At 41.0% G+C, this 8,237-nt stretch overlaps 1 non-coding gene across 1 annotated transcript; it reads right to left on the bottom strand.

The window, feature by feature from the left end:
* Positions 1–224: 224 nt before the first annotated feature.
* LOC112768565 (small nucleolar RNA R71) lies at positions 225–332 on the bottom strand. Its single transcript, XR_003185976.1, has one exon. It is a non-coding gene; the product is annotated as a small nucleolar RNA R71 (small nucleolar RNA).
* Between the last annotated feature and the right edge of the window lie 7,905 nt (positions 333–8,237).

Here is an 8,237-nt window from a genome sequence, read left to right on the forward strand (position 1 = left end):
CATCAGAAGATCCTTTTCAGTTCTTAACTAAATTCTTGCAGATCTGTGATACTGTTAAGACCAATGGGGTTAATCCCAAGGTCTACAGGCTTATGCTTTTCCGATTTGCTGTAAGAGACAGAGCTAGAATATGGTTGGACTCTCAACCTAAAGACAGCCTGAACTCTTGGGATAAGCTGGTCACAGCTTTCTTAGCCAAGTACTTTCCTCCTCAAAAGCTTAGTAAGCTTAGAGTGGATGTTCAAACCTTCAGACAAAAGGAAGGTGAATCCCTCTATGAAGCTTGGGAGAGATACAAGGAACTGACCAAAAAGTGTCCTTCTGACATGCTTTCAGAATGGACCATCTTGGATATATTCTATGATGGTCTGTCTGAATTATCAAAGATGTCATTGGACCATTCTGCAGGTGGATCCATTCACCTAAAAAAAATGCCTGCAGAAGCTCAAGAACTCATTGACATGGTTGCAAATAACCAGTTCTGTACACTTCTGAAAGGAATCCTGTGAGTAATGGGACGCCTATGAGGAAGGGAGTTCTTGACATTGATACTCTGAATGCCATATTGGTTCAGAACAAAATATTGACTCAGCAAGTCAATATGATTTCTCAGAATCTGAATGGAATGCAAGCTGCATCCAACAGTACTCGAGAGACACCTTCTGAAGAAGAAGCTTATGATCCTGAGAACCCTGCAATAGCAGAGGTGAATTACATGGGTGATCCTTATGGAAACACCTATAACCCCTCATGGAGAAATCATCCAAATTTCTCATGGAAGGATCAACAAAAGCCTCAACAAGGCTTTAATAATGGTGGAAGAAACAGGTTTAACAATAATAAACCTTTTCCATCATCCACTTAGTAACAGACAGAGAATTTTGAGCAGAATCCATCTAGCTTGGCAAATATAGTCTCTGATCTATCTAAGGCCACTTTGAGTTTCATGAATGAAACAAGGTCCTCCATTAGGAATTTGGAGGCACAAGTGGGCCAGCTGAGTAAAAGAGTCACTGAAACTCCTCGTAGTACTCTCTCAAGCAATACAGAAGAGAATCCAAAAAGAGAGTGCAAGGCCATTGATTTAACCATCATGGCCGAACCTACAAGGGAGGGAGAGGACGTGAATCCCAGTGAAGAAGACCTCCTGGGACATCCAGTGATCAACAAGGAGTTTCCCTTTGAGGAACCAAAGGAATCTGAAGCTCATCTAGAGACCATAGAGATTCTATTGAACCTCCTTATGCCCTTCATGAGCTCTGATGAGTATTCTTCTTCTGAAGAGAATGAGGATGTTACTGAAGAGCAAGTTGCCAAGTACCTTGGTGCAATCATGAAGCTGAATGCCAAATTATTTGGTAATGAGACTTGGGAAGATGAACCTCCCTTGCTCATCAATGAACTGAGTGATCTGGATCAACTGACATTGCCTCAGAAGAAACAGGATCCTGGAATGTTCTTAATACCTTGTACCATAGGCACCATGACCTTTGAGAAGGCTCTATGTGACCTTGGGTCAGGGATAAACCTCATGCCACTCTCTGTAATAGAGAAACTGGGAATCTTTGAGGTGCAAGCTGCCAGAATCTCATTAGAAATGGCAGACAACTCAAGAAAATAGGCTTATGGACAAGTAGAGGACGTGCTAGTAAAGGTTGAAGGCCTTTACATCCCTGCTGATTTCATAATCCTGGATACTGGGAAGGATGAGGATGAATCCATCATCCTTGGAAGACCCTTCCTAGCCACAGCAAGAGCTGTGATTGATGTGGACAGAGGAGAATTGATCCTTCAACTGAATGAGGACAACCTTGTGTTTAAAACTCAAGGATCTCCTTCTGTAACCATGGAGAGGAAGCATGAAAAGCTTCTCTCACTGCAGAGTCAACCAAAGCCCCCACAGTCAAACTCTAAGTTTGGTGTTGGGAGGCCACAGCCAAATTCTAAGTTTGGTGTTGAACCCCCACATTCAAACTCTAAGCTTGGTGTTGGGAGGTTCCAACAATGCTCTGAACATCTGTGAGGCTCCATAAGAGCTCACTGTCAAGCTATTGACATTAAAGAAGCGCTTGTTGGGAGGCAACCCAATGTTATTTAATCATATCTATTTTATTTTCTCTTTGTTATTTCATGTTTTATTAGGTTGATGATCATGTGGAGTCAAAAAAAACTACTGAAAAATCAAAAATAGCATTAAAAACAGCACACCCTCGAAGAGAGCAGTCTGGCATTTAAACACCAGAAACAAGCATAACGCCAGAAACAAGCATCTACCTGGCGTTAAACGCCAGAAACAAGCTACATTTGGGTGTTTAACGCCAGAAACAGGAAGCAGTCTGGCGTTAAACGCCAGGATTGCACAGCAAGGGCGTTTTACATGCCTAATTGGAACAGGGATGTTAAGTCCTTGACCCCACTTGATTTGTGGACCCCACAGGATCCCCTCAGGATCTGTGGACCCCACAGGATCCCCACATTTTCTTCTCTCCTCTTCACACCTTTTCATAACTCTCTTCTCCAAATATCCTTCACCAATCACCTCCATACCTCTTCCACAACCATCATACAACCCACCTACACCCACCCACTCAAATTCAAACCATCACTCCTTCCTTTTCACACATTACACCCCCTTGGCCGAATTCACATATCTCCCTCCATCTCCTCTATTTTCTTCTTCTTCTACTACTTTCCATCTTCTTTTGCTCGGGGACGAGCAAACATTTTAAGTTTGGTGTGGTAAAAGTATAGATTTTTATTTTTCCATAACCATTTATGGCACCTAAGGCCAGAGAAACCTCTAGAAAGAGGAAAGGAGAGGCAATTGCTTCCACCTCTAAGTCATGGGAGATGGAAAGATTCATCTCACAAGCCCATCACTAAGAAAAGGATGGAGCAAACAAGAGATCATGGACCTCAACATGAGCATGAGGAGATTCCTCACCATGAAATCCCTGAGATGCCTCAAGGGATGCACTTCCCTCCACAAAACTATTGGGAACAAATCAACACTTCCCTAGGAGAATTAAGTTCCAACATGGGACAACTAAGGGTGGAGCACCAAGAGTACTCCATCATCCTCCATGAAATTAGAGAAGATCAAAGAGCTATGAGGGAGGAGCAAGAAAGACAAGGAAGAGACATAGAGGAGCTCAAGAGCACCATTGGTTCTTCAAGAAGAGGAAGACGCCACCCTCACTAAGGTGGCCTCATTCCTTAATCTCCTTATTTATTTATTTTCTTGTTTTTTCGATTTTTGAGCTTTATGTTTATTTATATTTGTGTCTTATTACATGATCATTAGTATTTAAGTGTCTATGCCTTAAAGTTATGAATATGAATCCATCACCTCTCTTGAATGAAAAATGTTTTAATTACAAAAGAATAAGAAGTACATGGTTTCGAATTCATCCTTGAAACTAGTTTAATTATTTTGATGTGGTGACAATACTTTTTGTTTTCTGAATGAATGCTTGAACAGTGCATATGTCTTTTGAAGTTAATGTTTATGAATGTTAAATATGTTGGCTCTTGAATGTTAAATATGTTGGCTCTTGAAGAATAAGGAAAAAGGAGACATGTTATTTGATAATCTGAAAAATCATAAAAATGATTCTTGAAGCAAGAAAAAGCAGTGAATACAAAAGCTTGCAGAAAAAAAATGCAAAAAAAAAAAAGAAAAAAGAGAAAAAAAGAAAAAGAAAAAGCAAGCAGAAAAAGCCAAAAGCTCTTTAAACCAAAAGGCAAGAGCAAAAAACCAATAGCCCTTAAAACCAAAAGTCAAGGGTAATATAAAGGATCCAAGGCTTTGAGTATCAGTGGATAGGAGGGCCTAAAGGAATAAAATCCTGGCCTAAGCGGCTAAACCAAGCTGTTCCTAACCATGTGCTTGTGGCATGAAGGTGTCAAGTAAAAATTTGAGACTAAGCGGTTAAAGTCGAGGTCCAAAGCAAAAATAGAGTGTGCTTAAGAACCCTGGACACCTCTAATTGGGGACATTAGCAAAGCTGAGTCACAATCTGAAAAGGTTCACCCAGTTATGTGTCTGTGGCATTTATGTATCCGGTGGTAATACTGGAAAACAAAGTGCTTAGGCCATGGCCAAGACTCATAAAGTAGCTGTGTTCAAGAATCAACATACTGAACTAGGAGAATCAGTAACACTATCTGAATTCTAAGTTCTTATAGATACCAATCATTCTAAACTTCAATGGATAAAGTGAAATGCCAAAACTATTCAAGAGGCAAAAAGCTACAAGTCCCGCTCATCTGATTGGAGCTAAGTTTCATTGATAGTTTGGAATTTATAGTATATTCTCTTCTTTTTATCCTATTTGATTTTCAGTTGCTTGGGGACAAGCAACAATTTAAGTTTGGTGTTGTGACGAGCGGATAATTTATACGCTTTTTGGCATTGTTTTTACATAGTTTTCAGTATAATTTAATTAGTTTTTAGTATATTTTTATTAGTTTTTAATTAAAATTCACATTTCTGGACTTTACTATGAGTTTGTGTGTTTTTCTGTGATTTCAGGTATTTTCTGGCTGAAATTGAGGGACTTTAGCAAAAATCAGATTCAGAGGTTGAACAAGGACTGCAGATGCTGTTGGATTCTGACCTCCCTGCATTCAAAGTGGATTTTTTGGAGCTACAAAACTCCAAATGGCGCACTCTCAATTGCGTTGGAAAGTATACATCCAGGGATTTCCAGAAATATATAATAGTCTATACTTTGCCCGAGTTTAGATGACGCAAACTGGCGTTCAACGCCAGTTCCATGCTGTATTCTGGAGTTAAACGCCAGAAACAGGTTGCAAAGTGGAGTTAAACACCAGAAACAGGTTACAAAGTGGCGTTCAACTCCAAGAGAAGCCTCTACACGTGTAAAGCTCAATACTCAGCCCAAGCACACACCAAGTGGGCCCCAAAAGTGGATTTCTGCATCATTTACTCATTTCTGTAAACCCTAGTAACTAGTTTAGTATAAATAGGACTTTTTACTATTGTATTTACATCTTCGGATCAGATCTTTGATCAGTTTTATGCTATCTTAGACCTTTATGGGGGCTGGCCATTCGGCCATGCCTGGACCTTCATCACTTACGTATTTTCAACGGTAGAGTTCCTACACACCATAGATTAAGGTGTGGAGCTCTGTTGTTCCTCATGAATTAATGCAAAGTACTATTATTTTTCTATTCAATTCAAGCTTATTCCTATTCTAAGATATCCATTCGCACCCAAGAACACGATGAATGTGATGATTATGTGACGCTCATCATCATTCTCACTTATGAACGCGTGCCTGACAAACACTTCCGTTCTACATGCAAACAAGCTAGAATGAATATCTCTTAGATATCTAGTACAGAGGACCGAGTCCGAGATATTAGAATCTTCGTGGTATAAGTTAGAACCCTTGGACGGCCATTCTTGAGATCCGGAAAGTCTAAACCTTGTCTGTGGTATTCCGAGTAGGATCTGGGAAGGGATGGCTGTGACGAGCTTCAAACTCGCAAGTGCTGGGCGTTGTGACAGACACAAAAGGATAGTAAATCCTATTCCAGTATGATCGAGAACCGACAGATGATTAGCCATGCAGTGATAGTGCATTGGACCATTTTCACAGAGAGGATGGGTGTAGCCATTGACAACGGTGATGCCCTACATAAAGCTTGCCATGGAAAGGAGTAGGAATGATTGGATGAAGACAGCAGAAAAGTAGAGGTTCAGGAGGAACGAAAGCATCTCTATACGCTTATCTGAAATTCTCACCAATGAATTACATAAGTATCTCTTTCCCACTTTATATTTTATTTATGTTTTTATTATCAATTCACCATACCCATTTGAATCCGCCTGACTGAGATTTACAAGGTGACCATAGCTTGCTTCAGGCCGACAATCTCCGTGGGATCGACCCTTACTCACGTAAGGTTTATTACTTGGACGACCCAGTGCACTTGCTGGTTAGTTGTGCGAAGTTGTGATAAAGAGTTGAGATTACAATTGTGCGTACCAAGTTGTTGGCACCATTGATGATCACAATTTCGTGCACCATAGTTCCTCTCCGCTAGGATGGGGAACATCTATTCACAATAACGGTTAGCGAACCGTGTGGAGTCTCGGGCGGGAAAGGCTTTCTCAGATTCATCAACTTTAATGATCCTCTTCACCCGCTTTGTTGGCTGCTTGACACTGGTATATGGAAGTGCCTTTGCTAGTATTCTCTTGGTTCCTCTCCTAGCCGGTGGCTTGTCAGTGGCCTTCTCTTTTCCTTTCTTGGTACCCATGCCTAAGGAAGAAGAAAAAGGAAGGGTGTGAAATATAGATAACTAAAACTGAAAGGGGGAAGATTCCAAGTGATAATGAATGCCAAAGTAAAGATGTTAGCTCACAAACATGGTAGCTACAACATGTATGTAAGACATCAATTAAGAGCAATAAGGCAATTCATAATTAAATAGATGCAAGAGGTGAAAGCATGTAAGGAATAGGCATGAGAAGCATAACTCAAGCATCAAAAATTAAATGTGCCAATATAGAGAGTATTTGTATGATGACAATTGTGAAATATAATCCCAAATACATGTGGAGTGCAAGGGTTGTGAAAAAGAGGCATTCAAGTAAAAGAGTAAAACAAAATAGAGTTCAAGATGCCATAAGGGCTTTTTCACAAACACTTGGTGAGCAAGTTGGAATAAGAATGAAAATAATATAATCCAAATGTATATGAGAGCCAAATTAAAGTATCAATTGTCAAATCACTCCATATAATAACCACAAGCTTCATGATAATAAGGTAATACCCAAATAAAACTCCAATACTAACATAAGAGTGCATGAAAAAGAAAAGAAAAAGAAACCATAAACAAGTAAGCTAAAAGAAAGATAGAAAAGAAAGAAATATAAATAAATGCAATAATGAAAGAGTAGATGGGAGGAAGAAAAGAACCTTGATGAAGAAGATAAAGAAGGAAAGAAGAAAGTAGTAGAAAGAAAAAAGAAGAAGAAAGAAAGGAGTAAGAAATAATTAAGATTGAAAATAATCAGGATTGGGGGAGAGGAGATCTGAAATCAGGCGCTGAAGTGGATAAATTGGGCGTCGCATGCAATGCGTACGCGTGCATCACGCGTATGCGTAGATCGCGCTATTTTCAGGCGACGCGTACGCGTCAAGGACGCGTACGCGTGATATGGGTTGTGCAATTGGCGCGAAGGTAGCCCTGCGCGTGCACAACTCTCTATCTTATACGCACTTGTGCCAACATTGTATACGACGCGTGCGCGTCAGGGACGTGCACGCGTGGATGGCCATATTTGGGAAAACGAAGCGGACGCGTCAGGGACGCGTACGCGTGGTGGAGCTTGTGCTCCCAGCACAGTTCCAGCCCCACACCATCATAACTCTCTAGCCATACACCCATTTACGCTGATTTGTAGGGTCACGCGTACGCGTGGGGGACGTGTACGCGTGGACTGGTGAAAACGCAAGCGACACGTACGCGTGAGGGACGCGTACACGTGGACATGCTTGTGCGCCAGTCACACCACCGGCACCACTCCTGCCCAACTCTCTGTTCAATTTTTATTTTTCACGAACACACAGATGACGCGTACGCGTCAGCGACGCTTGGGCGTCGTGTGCACATTTTTTTTAATGCAGAATGGAAAATGTAGAATGTAGATGAATATGCAGAAATTATGAATGAACACTATGGAAAAATAAAAGAAAATAAAACTGGGAATGAAAATGGAACGATCATACCATGGTGGGTTGTCTCCCACCTAGCACTTTGCTTTTACATCCTTAAGTTGGACGGTCCACAAGCTCAATCTGCTTCTGTTGGTGGATCTTCCAAGAGGAAGACCTCTAGCTCTTTATTGTCCTTCATCTTCTCACCATGATATAGCTTTAAGCAATGTCCATTGACCTTGATAAATTTGGAACTTGAAGGATGACTCAGATGGAAGACTCCGTATGGCTCTGCATTTTCTACTCTATAGGGGCCTTCCCATCTAGATCTCAGCTTTCCTGGCATGAGTCTCAGCCTTGAGTTGTAAAGGAGAACAAGCTCCCCAGGTCTGAACTCTCTTCTCTTGATATGCTTGTCATGCACAGCCTTCACCTTCTCTTTGTTTAATCTGGAGTTGTCATAAGCTTCGAGTCGAAGGGTCTCCAGTTCTGCTAGTTGCAGCTTCCTTTCAGCACCAGCTTTCTCAAATCCCATGTTGC

The sequence above is a fragment of the Arachis hypogaea genome, chromosome 17 (assembly GCF_003086295.3).
Source record: "Arachis hypogaea cultivar Tifrunner chromosome 17, arahy.Tifrunner.gnm2.J5K5, whole genome shotgun sequence".
Lineage (NCBI taxonomy): Eukaryota > Viridiplantae > Streptophyta > Magnoliopsida > Fabales > Fabaceae > Arachis > Arachis hypogaea.